Below are 12,815 nucleotides of genomic sequence, written 5' to 3' on the forward strand. Positions count from 1 at the left end.
TTTTCAATTCATTAAACTCCACGCTTTATCAGTTGCTAGCCTTGTCAAATTTCTTAGAGGGGCATTTGAAATACACACTTTTAGCTCTACTAGTGAAAAAAACCTTTCACTAAGTGTTTTATAACCGATGTAAATATCTAATCATTATTATTATAAATATTAAACAAGAGTTGTTTACATAAGTCTGCTGTTTCATCAACAATTAACGGCAGTGTGTGTTGCCAACACTTTTCTTTTTAATGCCTCGCCTAAATTATTTCCTAGGTGAAATGTTACTGTTCTCGTACATTTTTATTCAATGAGCCATTTTTTGTGGTGAGAAATCCATTCAAGTATATTCCAAATTATATATGGGTTAACGAATATGCTGCAAATTTTTTGGGCAATATTGTGAATTTTTACCTGAGTGAAAAGAAAAGTACCAAAATCGTGGCAACTGCCTAAAAAGGACCAAAATTGAAGAAAATGGACCAGTGGACCAAATAGGGTTGGAATGGACCATTTTTGGTCCAAATGGACCCAAAGTGGCAACCGTGGTTGCAAACGATGGTATTTCTTGGTACTTTTGTTGCTGTGGTAGTTTGAAGTTCTTTATGGCGAGCGGCGGTGAAATGGAAAAGTATGTAAAATATCGCAAGTGGTTAGTGGTGTTAAGAGGTTAAACAAATACATGAGAGGAGTAAGCGGAAGTGCAATTTTTAACGCGCCGACCACATTGCACAAAGTACCTTTTATCTTTCAAAATGCGGGTGGGTATCAGAGAAGAGAGTTAAGTCGGCAGTAATTCTCGCTTAAGGGCAAGCAATTCATTTGATAATAGGATGCACTGCCGCCGGATGGTCTATGTCAGGATAACAAATATTGTTGCTGATTGCTTTGGAGAATGATGTTCAAGTCTCGGCGGAAAAGGCATTGGAATAACAAAAACAATAATAATACTTAATTACGGTACTCTATTAGTGAGTCAACAAAAACAGTGGAAGAATATCTTAGTGTGCTAATTCAGAGATTTTTCAACGGTTAAGAAGCTTTTTTCGAGCTAGAAAATTATTTGCATAAAAAAGGCTATTAATAAGGTTACAACTTGAAGAGTTTGATGATTTTGTAACAGAAAACTGGAATTTCTAAGAGGATGACAGGCTCTCTTCCACGAATTTCCAAATAATTCATTCATGAAAAAAAGATCAGTGGATCAGAAGATAAAAAATCAGCAAAACAAAATTTGTTCTACCCGAAATATATATCCTGAAACTTTACAATTTTAAGGATATTTTAATTGATGTTACGTGGCGTATGATGAACATTGAATTACACTGTTTCTTAGAGATGTAACGGTATTAAGTATAGCGTATTCGGAATCGGAGCCTTCAAATTTCGAATCGTGGAGGACTCGAACAGGTCCCTTTACCTTTTTCAAGTGATCGATTTTCGTTATACATCCGATTCTATTCAGTCCGAATCGAAATCGTTATCGTAGGTCAAGGTCAGACAGAAGTTTCGATGCATCGGTAATGGAATAGTATTTTTTTATATCACTACTTCGTGAGAGTTAATAGAGACCCATATCTCAAGTAGCAGATCTAGCCACATATTAGATACTGACTGTTTAGAATCCAAATTTTACAAGGCTTTTAAGAATTATTACTTGAAGACATATGCCTGAAATGTCCTGATACTTGTAAGGGATTTTACCGTGGTCCGGCTAGTTGAGGTCCTCGCGAATACAAAGGCTGGCATCACGGTGAAAAATGCAACGGACATAGCTAGTCAAAGAATTGCGGTGAGAGGGATCTACTACAGTGAACAGCAAAAGAATCCCTATGCAAAGGAAAGAAGCGCTTAGTAAAGAGACAGTACCATCAGATGGTGTAGTTTACTCCAGTCCACGTTTGAAAGGCCCGCTTCAAAAATCAAGCTTGTTCACTTTACCGATAAAATGCGCAAATAAAATATATACCTTTGGTCCTACAATAGAGACGATAAGAGGAAAAATACACTTATTAGGGGAGAGGAAGAATGGACTTATCAACACCGTTAGGTAGGGCTGAGTAGTAGCTACCACAGTGGGAAAGGCACATTAAATAACGGCAACTCAGTTATAACTACTTAAAGAATAACAATGTAGAACTGATTCCGAGCTCTGAGTACGCCGAAACCATAAGCCTTTAAACCAGTTCTTGCAACAGCTGCTTAGTCAAGCATGAAGTCACTCGATGATTCCAAAATTGGGAAGGATTTTCCAGAATATTGAGACGTACCTTTTGTACTCTTATTGGGTCAGAACCGTAATTAACAAGAACAAATGAGCTTTGATGTATCGCCTAGGATCTCGCGATGTTGCATGACTACACAAAGTTTGCTCAGCTGACTCAAAGTTTAGCCATACCGATGTATACTTAACACTGCCCAATTGTATCCATCCCGTCATGTGCTTTTCAATTGTTCCCATTCTGGCTAAGTGATCCTGGTGGAACTTTCCCATGGTATTGATATTTCTCGGGACCATTGCAAACGAGGTTTACTATATCCATACCGTTACCAAATGGCATCAGGATCGAGCTCAGGGACTTAATTTTCTCCTGATCGTACTAATTACCTAACTATAGTACCACTTGGTAGCATCTTATTCGCTTATTACGTAGTTGCGACTACTTCGACTTCGAAGACATACAGTGATCCAGCAGCATGGCTTGCGTCATTTATACCACTCCCCATATTTTTCCGGAATGACCTTGCTGCTCCTACAACATTTACAACAGCTACATTTTGTTAGAAAAAAATCTTGTGGGTGTCTTAAGGGGATGGGCGGTTATCATATGAGTGTCGTAAGGTTTGCCTGTCGAAAAATATGACTTAAATCCCCGTTACGCAGTGTGGAACTTAAAAGCGATGGCCAAAAATTGACACCAGAGAAGAAAGAGAAGATCCACACCGCGTAGAAAAAATAAGGTTAATTAGTCTTCGGCTTTCTTGTTATTTCGTACTGGCATCATTCATCGCAAAGAAGTGAAGTTTTGCGTGCTTTGACGGCTCGGCAAAAACCGCGTAGTCATCTATGCGCCAATTCAATATAGTAAAGAAGATGCTCCCACTGAAAAAAGTACAAACATGCGAACCCAAAATAACATTTTTTCTAATGTCGATTAAATTATACCTTAGTAAATATTGAATAAAATAAAAAATTTACGTCAGGATTTCTCGTTTGACGATAGCTAAGCACAATTAATGGAAGATTCGTACAAACATGCATATGTGCATTAGGATGGTCCATAAAAATGAAAAGAACGAATTTTTGCTGTTTCATAACTTTTAACGGTTATGTCAGGTTCAAACATAATACATATGATGCTATACGAAGTATAGACTATGAATAAAGGAAATATGCAAAGAAGGCAATTAGGGATAATGTTTACAACAACTAAGGCATGACGTGGCTGAATGCGTTTATAACACTTCAACCATCGTAGGAGTGCGGGTTCGAATCCCACTCCCGAGAGAAAAGGCTTTGAAGAGATTTAAAAAAAGGTATAATCGAAACAGCTGTCGCCTTGTCCGTCCTGATGTCAAGTTGTTTAAAAATGTTTCCGAAATTATTAAATAAAACATAATACATTTATCATATGTATTTAATTAGCGAGCTTTGCTAATATTGCTCTGTACAATGGTTTTTGTAATTGATATTAGAGAAAAATTGTAAGTTTACAAACGGCGATGGTTACTAGGACATGTTTCTGAATTTCACTTCTTCATCAGCTAGCTTTTCGGGAGCTGGGCGTTGAACTCGAGTAACTAGTAACCAGCGCCGTTTGTAAACTTGCAATTTTTCTTTAATATCAATTACATAATACATTTATTTTTTGGAAAAAAGTGGAGAGGGTAAAGGCACGATACACATTCAAGTTAAGATAATACCTAATATATTCAGTATGCATTTGGTAAACGTTACCAAATCGGCATCAAAATTTATTTATGACATCGTCAACAACAGTTTTATCTATTTTGATGGTGACGTGCAATAGTGTCAATGGAACTAGCGTCAATGGACATTAATACGCTTTTGAAAGAGAATTAATTTCAATAACATTAATTCCAAATCCAAAAGAGAATTAACGTCAGGATCATGCTGGAATCAACGTCATTGACATTAGTTCTGTTTTCAAAAGCGAATTAATGTCAGAATACCTTTTTCTCCGATTTGGCATTACTTTGTTTTGCGAAAGCGAATTAACGTCAAAACTTCTTAAGGACACCACCACCGAACTTTAGAATCAAAGTCGCACAAATTTCAGTTCCAAATATTAGTTGTCTATTACATTTAAAAAAAAAATAAAATAAATGTAAGGCGCGATAACCTCCGAAGAGATTTAAGGCCGAGCTTCTCTTCCAATTTGCGTCGTGCTCCTCTTGATTTTCCCTACAAATTGGCCGGACGGGACCTACATGTTTTATGCCGACTCCGAACGGCATCTGCAAGGCAGATGAGTTTTCACTGAGAGCTTTTCATGGCAGAAATACACCCGGAGCGCTTGCCAAACACTGCCCAGGGGCGACCCCGCTTAGAAATTTTGTATCATTAATTATTAAAATAAAAAAAAGCGCCGCAATTTTTAATTCCAATTTTTTTTTTTCATATTACGATACGATATTAATTTTTTTTTTCGAATGAATTCCAAAAATTAAGAAAAAGCGCCATAGGATATTAACATATTTTTCGAAAAAATTCCAAGAGTTAAAAAAAAGGGGGCAGTCGAAAATTTGGAATAAAAAATCGCGCGATTTTTAATTCCTAATTGTCTTGTTATATTACGGTACGGTATTAACATATTGAATATGACTTCCAAAAAATTTAAAAATCGCCGCAGGTGAAAATTTGGAATAAAAAATCGCGTGATTACGAAGTTATGGAGATTAAAGCAAGTAATAAAAATTTAAATTTGGCCTGCACAATGCCAGATTTTTGCTAAAAACCGCATTGCAAGTCATAGTCCTATTATTCCCAGCTCCTTTTTGCGTGGGCGGCGTTAAATAGTCTCAAAACGAAGTCAATTGTAATTAGTTCTCTCTCGGATTTGGAATTAGTGTCATTGACATTAATTCTCTTTCAAAAGCGCATTAATGTCAATGGACGTTATTTCCATTGACACTACTGCACGTCACCATTTTGATATAGCGGCGAATCTAAAAGTAGCAGTAACAATATTCATCAAATTGTTTTTAAATTGTTGATTGGTCTAAATATAAAACTGCAACATCCTCATCATTAAGTGGCGGTTAACCCCATAAGCGATGTTGGCTGTTTGTTAACATTTGGTAACAATGCCAGCATTCCCTGTTTCACGATAACTGACGTGCAAATTGGCGTCCCATCAAGGGCTTGACCTCCCTTCCTCTTCCTCCACTTGCCTCTTAGCAACTCAGCGGAGGATTCCCCCTTCCTCCGCTTTAAAACTGCGATGTCGACTGAAATACTTTCTGTGACAGGTTGTCTTCATCCATTCGCATAACATGACCTAGGCAATACTCTCGTCATATCTGCGTAAAGCTCATACAGCTCATCATCAATCGATACTCGTGCCATACATCAGGACTAGAATAATGAGCGACTTATAGGCTGTGATTTGCGTTCCTCGAGTGAGAACTATACTTTTCAACTGTTTACTCAGTCCAATGTAGCACTGGTTGGCAAGAGCTATCTATTCTCCGTTTGATTTCTAAGCTGACATTGTTTTTATACTCAGTTGAGCAGAGCTCACAGGTATATTAAGTTTGATTGGATAACGGTTGGTTGTACATATATAAAGGAATCGAGATAGATATAGACTTCCATATATCAAAATAATCAGGATCGAAAAAAAATTTGATTGAGCCATGTCCGTCCGTCCGTCCGTCCGCCCGTTAACACGATAACTTGAGTAAATTTTGAGGCATCTTGATGAAATTTGGTATGTAGATTCCTGAGCACTCATCTCAGATCGCTATTTAAAATGAACGATATCGGACTATAACCACGCCCACTTTTTCGATATCGAATATTTCGAAAAACCGAAAAAGTGCGATAATTCATTACAAAAGACCGATAAAGCGACGAAACTTGGTAGATGAGTTGAACTTATGACGCAAAGTAGAAAATTAGTAAAATTTTGGACAACGGGTGTGGCACCGCCCACTTTTAAAAGAAGGTAATTTAAAACTTTTGCAAGCTGTAATTTGGCAGTCGTTGAAGATATCATGATGAAATTTGGCAGGAACGTTACACTTATTACTGTATGTACGCTTAATAAAAATTAGCAAAATCGGAGAAGGACCACGCCCACTTTTAAAAAAAATTTTTTTTTAAGTAAAATTTTAACAAAAAATTTAATATCTTTACAGTATATAAGTAAATTATGTCAAGATTCAACTCCAGTAATGATATGGTGCAACAAAATACAAAAATAAAAGAAAATTTAAAAATGGGCGTGTCTCCGCCCTTTTTCATTTAATTTGTCTAGGATAATTTTAACGCCATAAGTCGAACAAAAATTAACCAATCCTTTTGAAATTTGGTAGAGGCATAGATTTTATGGCGTTAACTGTTTTCTGTGAAAATAACCAAAAACCAGTTTGTTGGTTATGGTATGGTTATGGCCTTAGCGTTATGGTATGGCACCATTAATCGATTACATTGATTTCCATAAGGTTGGTTCGATCAGCTATTTTATCGGGTTGGATTTTATATAAGGTGCCTCGATTTTCAAACTATTGCTGATTTGTAGGGGTAGAGGGGGTCATAAAAATCACAAAATTATCATCCGCAACTCTAGGAAACTCTTAGTTTATGAAATATAAGATTTTTAATTTCCAAATTTAGTAAAATTTCAACTTAAGTCCTGCACTTAAAATTCGGGTCGCACATGTCGATAGCGGTATCAAAAGACGCGTATTTGCGTCAAGATTCAGAATCCGAAAGCAGAAACTACATTTTTTATCTTGTTTAAAAGTTATTCGCGGAAAACCCGTTGGTACTATTGTCGCTTTTTTAGTTGTTGCAATTAAACAAATGACGGTGGTGAATAGTGTTGCCAGCTCCGCAACAATATCTTTTTATCTTGGTAGAACATTATAAGGTGGTGGCACGACGACATAAATGCAAACAAACATTCACTATTAATGTATTTTGTTTTTGTAAAACACTTTTAATAATTGTAGTCTAATATTATTTGGGGTGCTGCGCAGAAGGGTGTACTACGCAGAAGGACATCAGCGTGGCGGTAGCCACGGTTATACCACACACCCGGACTTGGCATGGCGTAGCCCAGGGTTATTTTTTTAAGCGCGGCCGAAGGCCGCCTATGCAGAAAGGTGTTCTACGCAGAATTACCGTTGGAATCAGCATAAAAATCTCTATAAAGTCCAATTTTTTATTATTTTTTTTTGACAAAAGTATGTATTCTGCACCTGTTCAATTAAATATATTAATTTCAAATTATTCAGAGAATTACAAAACAAAATACATTTGGCGTCTTTCAGTGAGCTTTACAGCTCCGGCTCACACTCAATTCTCACGGGAATGCTCTGGATCATTGAGAGACTTGAGAAGCAGATGTCGTGAAATTTTCGCACACGTGAAATATGATAGGCAGATGTCGCCGCTGTTTTTGATTTAACTCATACGCCGAAAGGCTAAGCAGCGACATCTATTTTTGAAAAAGTAGGTATATTAAAGGCCGCGTTGCCAACCTAAAAAGAAGTAATTAACAAATTATCTGGCTCACAAATTGAACCAGACTTCTTTTTAGGTTGGCAACGCGGCCTTTAATATACATACTTTTTCAAAAATAGATGTCGCTGCTTAGCCTTTCGACGTATGAGTTAAATGAAAAACATCGGCGACATCTGCCTATCACATTTCACGTGTGCGAAAATTTCACGACATCTGCTTCTCAAGTCTCTCAATGGTCCAGAGCATTCCGGTGAGAATTGAGCGTGAGCCGGAGCTGTAAAACTCACTAAAAGACGGCAAGTGTATGTTTGTTTGCATTTATGTCGACGTGTCACCACCTTATAATCTTCTACCAAGTTAAAAAGATATTGTTGCGGAGCTGGCAACACTATTCACCACCTTAATTTGTTTTCGTTTGTTTAATTGCAACAAGACAAAAGCGACAATAGTACCGACGGGTTTTCCGCGAATAACTTTTAAATGAGATAAAAAAAATGTAGTTTCTGCTTTCGGATTCTGAATCTTTACGCAAATACGCGTCTTTTGATATCGCTATCGACATGTGCGACCCGAATTTTAAAGCAGGACTTAAGTTGAAATTTTACTAAATTTGGAAATTAAAAGGCTTATATTTCATAAATATATTATATTTCCTAGAGTTGCGGATGATAATTTTGTGATTTTTAGGACCCCCGCCACCCCTCGAAAAAAAGAAAAGTTGGAAAATCGTGGCACCTTATTCTAAATATTCCCCCTTGGTGCTAGCGTTTGTGAGAGCTCGACTGGATTTATTTTTTTTTTTTTTGAGGACTACCCTAATGCTCGTACACAGAACCACATACAAAAATGTAGTCATTTGAATTAATTAATGAACACGTAAAATCCAATCACATGCTTTCTACTAAATATTTACTTGTTTTCTTTAATTTTTAACAAATGCTTATTTAATTTTTTTATCATGTTTATATAATTTTTGCTTCTCATTATTAAGTAGTGATCAAAGATTTGTGATTTTCAATAGAAATACACGTACATGCATGCATTTCATTCTCATTTCAAAAAAGTTGATTTATGACCGCAAAAGCGCCCTGTCGTGCTTTACTGCTTTTTCTAAAATCCCAACAAAATTAGTAGTTTTTGTAACTACGTGACAAGGAATACCAGTTCAGTTTGGAATCACTAACTAGCACAAAATAAATAAAAGTTTTAAAAAACCAGATTTGATTATTTTTTTTATAAATAAAAACAATAAACAGCAGAAAGCCGAAAATTTCGATTTGTGTGGGTGATATAAGTTTATTCAGCAAATGATTTATCTTGACTTCATATACGCCCGATTGGGCTAGGCCTAAAGCTAGGAGGGGAAACCTTAAACAAAGTTAAAGAATCTTTCTGGACAGTAAGTTGTCGCGATAGCTCAACATGTACAAGAGAGCAGATGAGGCCTCGTCGGTATTTTATGCATCTAAAAAAAAATTAGGGCGTACGTGATGGTACGTCCTATATAGAGTCCTTGTTTGGTTTAGCTCTTGACAGATATTCTGACTGGACATTGTCTTTTGCCTTCACATGCTTTGAAATTAGGCATCGTCAGTAAAAGCAGCTGTAGAAAGTCCGTTGCGAAAAGTTTTTCAGTTTAACCTAATAACATAAGTTAAAATATCCTCTCCTTGGATTTTCGATGCACTTTTTTTTTTTTTTTTTTTTTCTTACAAATTGTTGGCCTAAATTTATTTGTGCCGGCCCGGAACAGCATCTGCTAAGAGTATTTCTTGTTAGGAAGCCGTTCGTAGTAAACCAATATCCTAGAGGGACTCGCCAACTTCTACCGTGGAGGCAACCCAGTCTTAAAAATATAACGTTAGTTACAGCTACTAAGAAAATCTCGTAGAACTATATATTGTAACGAATTTAGTGCAATTCCGCTTATTTGCAACCTTCTACTAACGTTCGTATCGCTGAACTGTTGAATAAATAATTCCAATATTCAATAATGCAAAATGTTCTTTATTAGAGTACTTCACAATAACACTTATAATTTGTTACATAACTGCTTGTGTTGGGGGACCAATAGCGTGCTTAAATCAAACTGATTCGTCGTGCCTCAGCTGGTGCTGCTTTTATACTCTTAGGTTTCCTTGTTGGCATATTTCTAGGCGTTTCTATTTCTAGAATTTACTACTTGTATAAGCTATAAATTTATCAGCTATAACTACAGATGCACGAATATAGCTTCTCGCATAGCCATATGCGCGTGTATATGTGAGTGATACTTCCACCGATGATTGCCTACTTTTGGGAGTATCTCAGAAACATATATGCATGTGTTTGTGCGTTTCTCTCCGCTGCTTGTATGGAAATATGTGTAGACATAATGATTGATTTCTTTATGTGCATACAAGTCACTGCTTAGTATCGGCTTAGAGATGATAGTATCCCTTAGTGTTGCTAATATTCGTCACACTGCCCTCCACCTAAGTTTGATCGTCCCGATCAGACAAATTTCCTGATATAATCGCTGCTAGCCTCTCCAAATGAACCACCCTTCTATTTCGTGGTTTCCCAATGGTTTGTATGCGGTAGATGGTATCACTGATCCTCTTCACAACTTTGTATGAGCCTTCCCAACTGCACCGAAATTTGTATGGAACACCTTTCCGCCGGTGAGTGTTGTATAACAGTACCAAATCTTCCTCCAAGAAACCTTCCGAATTTTTGTTCTCGTCGTACCTGTGTTTCATATTACTACTCATTACCCTGGGCCTTTCCCTCACACTCTGTTCTTTGGCCAATGAACTACTTCGCAGAGCTTGCGCTTGACGGATTGGCTTCGCATAATCAGTATCGTTCACACGTTTCACAAGAGTAGTGCGCCCTGGCTTGAAACTACCCTCGCATTCATTCTGGGAAATTCTTTCCTTCGTTTTTGTGCGTCCATTTGGTTTTGTCAATGCCAGTGTTTCTCTGGCAGGTACTTTTGATTTCGCTTTATTTGGCCCATTCGATCCATCAACCTTTACCTTTGACTTTCGTGGTCTTTGTCGAGTCTTCTCCACCAGTACTCGATTACTGCTGAACCCTTTCTCCAAACTGAAGTTAAGTGGCATATCCTGGTTCTTATAACGCATAACCCTTCTCTGCATATCGATCTTGATGTCATCGTCAACTAAGAAGTCTACTCCAATTATGATTTCATCAACAATCTCTGCCACAACGAATTTGTGTAGAACCATGGCCTTCCCAATTAAGACTTCACAGATCACTTCTCCCCGGACTTAGTTATACTCGCCAGTGACCGTACGCAACCTTGCTCCAGTTAATGGCTTTACTCTCCTGTTGACCAAATCAGATCGGATTAAGGAATGAGATGCGCCCGTATCTACAGCCAGTCTCCAGCTTTGTTATTAAGACCACCCATGCTGTTGAAACCAATAGGATCAAGATCGCAATGACGTGCAATGTGACCGGGCTTCCCGCATTTGAAGCATTTGGTAACTCTTTCACTCCGCTTTTGCGATCCTTTCAGCGCCTCCAATATTGTGTTCACCCAGTCTGGCCTTTATACCTCCACACGGCGTCTTTGAACGCTGGCTTGCACAGAAGCGATGTTGTTTCCTAAGTCAGTGCATGGGATACCGTTTCAGCAAATGTTGGCTTTGGGTTCGCATATGTAGCTCGTTTCGTTTCGACATCCCGTATTCCATTTATAAAGCTCTGAATTTTAACCATCTCGGTGAATTCCACGGGTGCGTCTGCATTTGGAGATGAGCCAATTTTTCAACATCCGACGCAAACTCCTACAAAGTCTCATTCGTTTTTTGGTAACGGTTTTGCAATTCAACTCGGTATATCTCTTTTCTATGCTCGCTTCCATAACGTCTCTCGACAGCGGCCATCAATGCTTCATAACTGTTCCGTTCGTACTCTGGAATCGTCTGTAAGATTTCCGCTGCAGGCGCTTCCAATGCCACGAACAGTGCAGCAACTTTATCTTCCGCATTCCAGTTGTTCACTGCCGACGTCTTCTCAAATTGTAGCTTAAAGACCTTAAAAGGAACAGAACCGTCAAAGGATGGCGTCTTTACCTTTGGATTACTCGCTTAAACTTCTGGGCGATTTATTTGCAACTCCTGTATACGACCTCTCAAAGCTTGTACCTCGGCCTCGATTTTTTTCTGTCGGCCAGTGAAACCTTCATGAAACTGGGTTAGTTTCTCTTTCATGCGCGCTTCCAGCTTAGATGATATACGGACTTTCTTCTCTTCAAGTTGTGTAGAGATCTGAGATGATATCTGAAATTTGTGCCTACATTTCGGATATGCCTCCTGTGATTCCAGTTGAGTTGCCATATATGTCTTATGTCCTTCCAGTTGAGTTTCCATCTTGGATGTAATCTGTGTCGACATATCTGAAATACGCGTTTCTTGTGCTTCAATCTTCGATGTTACTGTCGACGTTTGTGCAGATATTGCAGCCAATATCACGTTCAAGTCTGTGCTGGTAACTGCCTGCGATGTTTCGTTTTTCTCTTCAATTTTTGTTGTGGTCTCGTCCCCATCAGGATGAAAGACATCATCGTCCGCATTAATTCCTTCCGACTCCATAGCATTTCGTAGCCGTGCTTGAAGTTCGATCTAATTGCCGGTTGTTTTCAATCCGCGGGCTTCCAACTCCTTTTTCAGTTGCTGGATCATTAATTCACTTAACTTCGCCATGTCCTAGTTATGCTCTGCAACACTGGAATTTATTCAACAATTCCTCTTCTGACACCAATTGTAACGAATTTTGTGCAATTTCGCTTATTTCCAACCTTCTACTAACGTTCGTATCGCTAAGCTGTTGAATAAATAATTCCAATATTCAATAATGCAAAATGGTCTTTATTAGAGTACTTCACGATACACTTATACTTCGCAACCAATAGCGTGTTTAAATTAAACTGATTCGTCGTGCCTCAGCTGGTGCTGCTTTTATACTCTTAGGTTTCCTCGTTGGCATATTTCTAGGCGTTTCTATTTCCAGAATTTACTACTTGTTTACCAGCTATAACTACAGATGCACGATTATAGCTCTTCGCATAGCCATATCCGCGTGTAGATGTGAGTGATACTTC

Source organism: Eurosta solidaginis, chromosome 4, assembly GCF_040869045.1.
Source record: "Eurosta solidaginis isolate ZX-2024a chromosome 4, ASM4086904v1, whole genome shotgun sequence".
NCBI classification, from domain to species: Eukaryota; Metazoa; Arthropoda; class Insecta; order Diptera; family Tephritidae; genus Eurosta; species Eurosta solidaginis.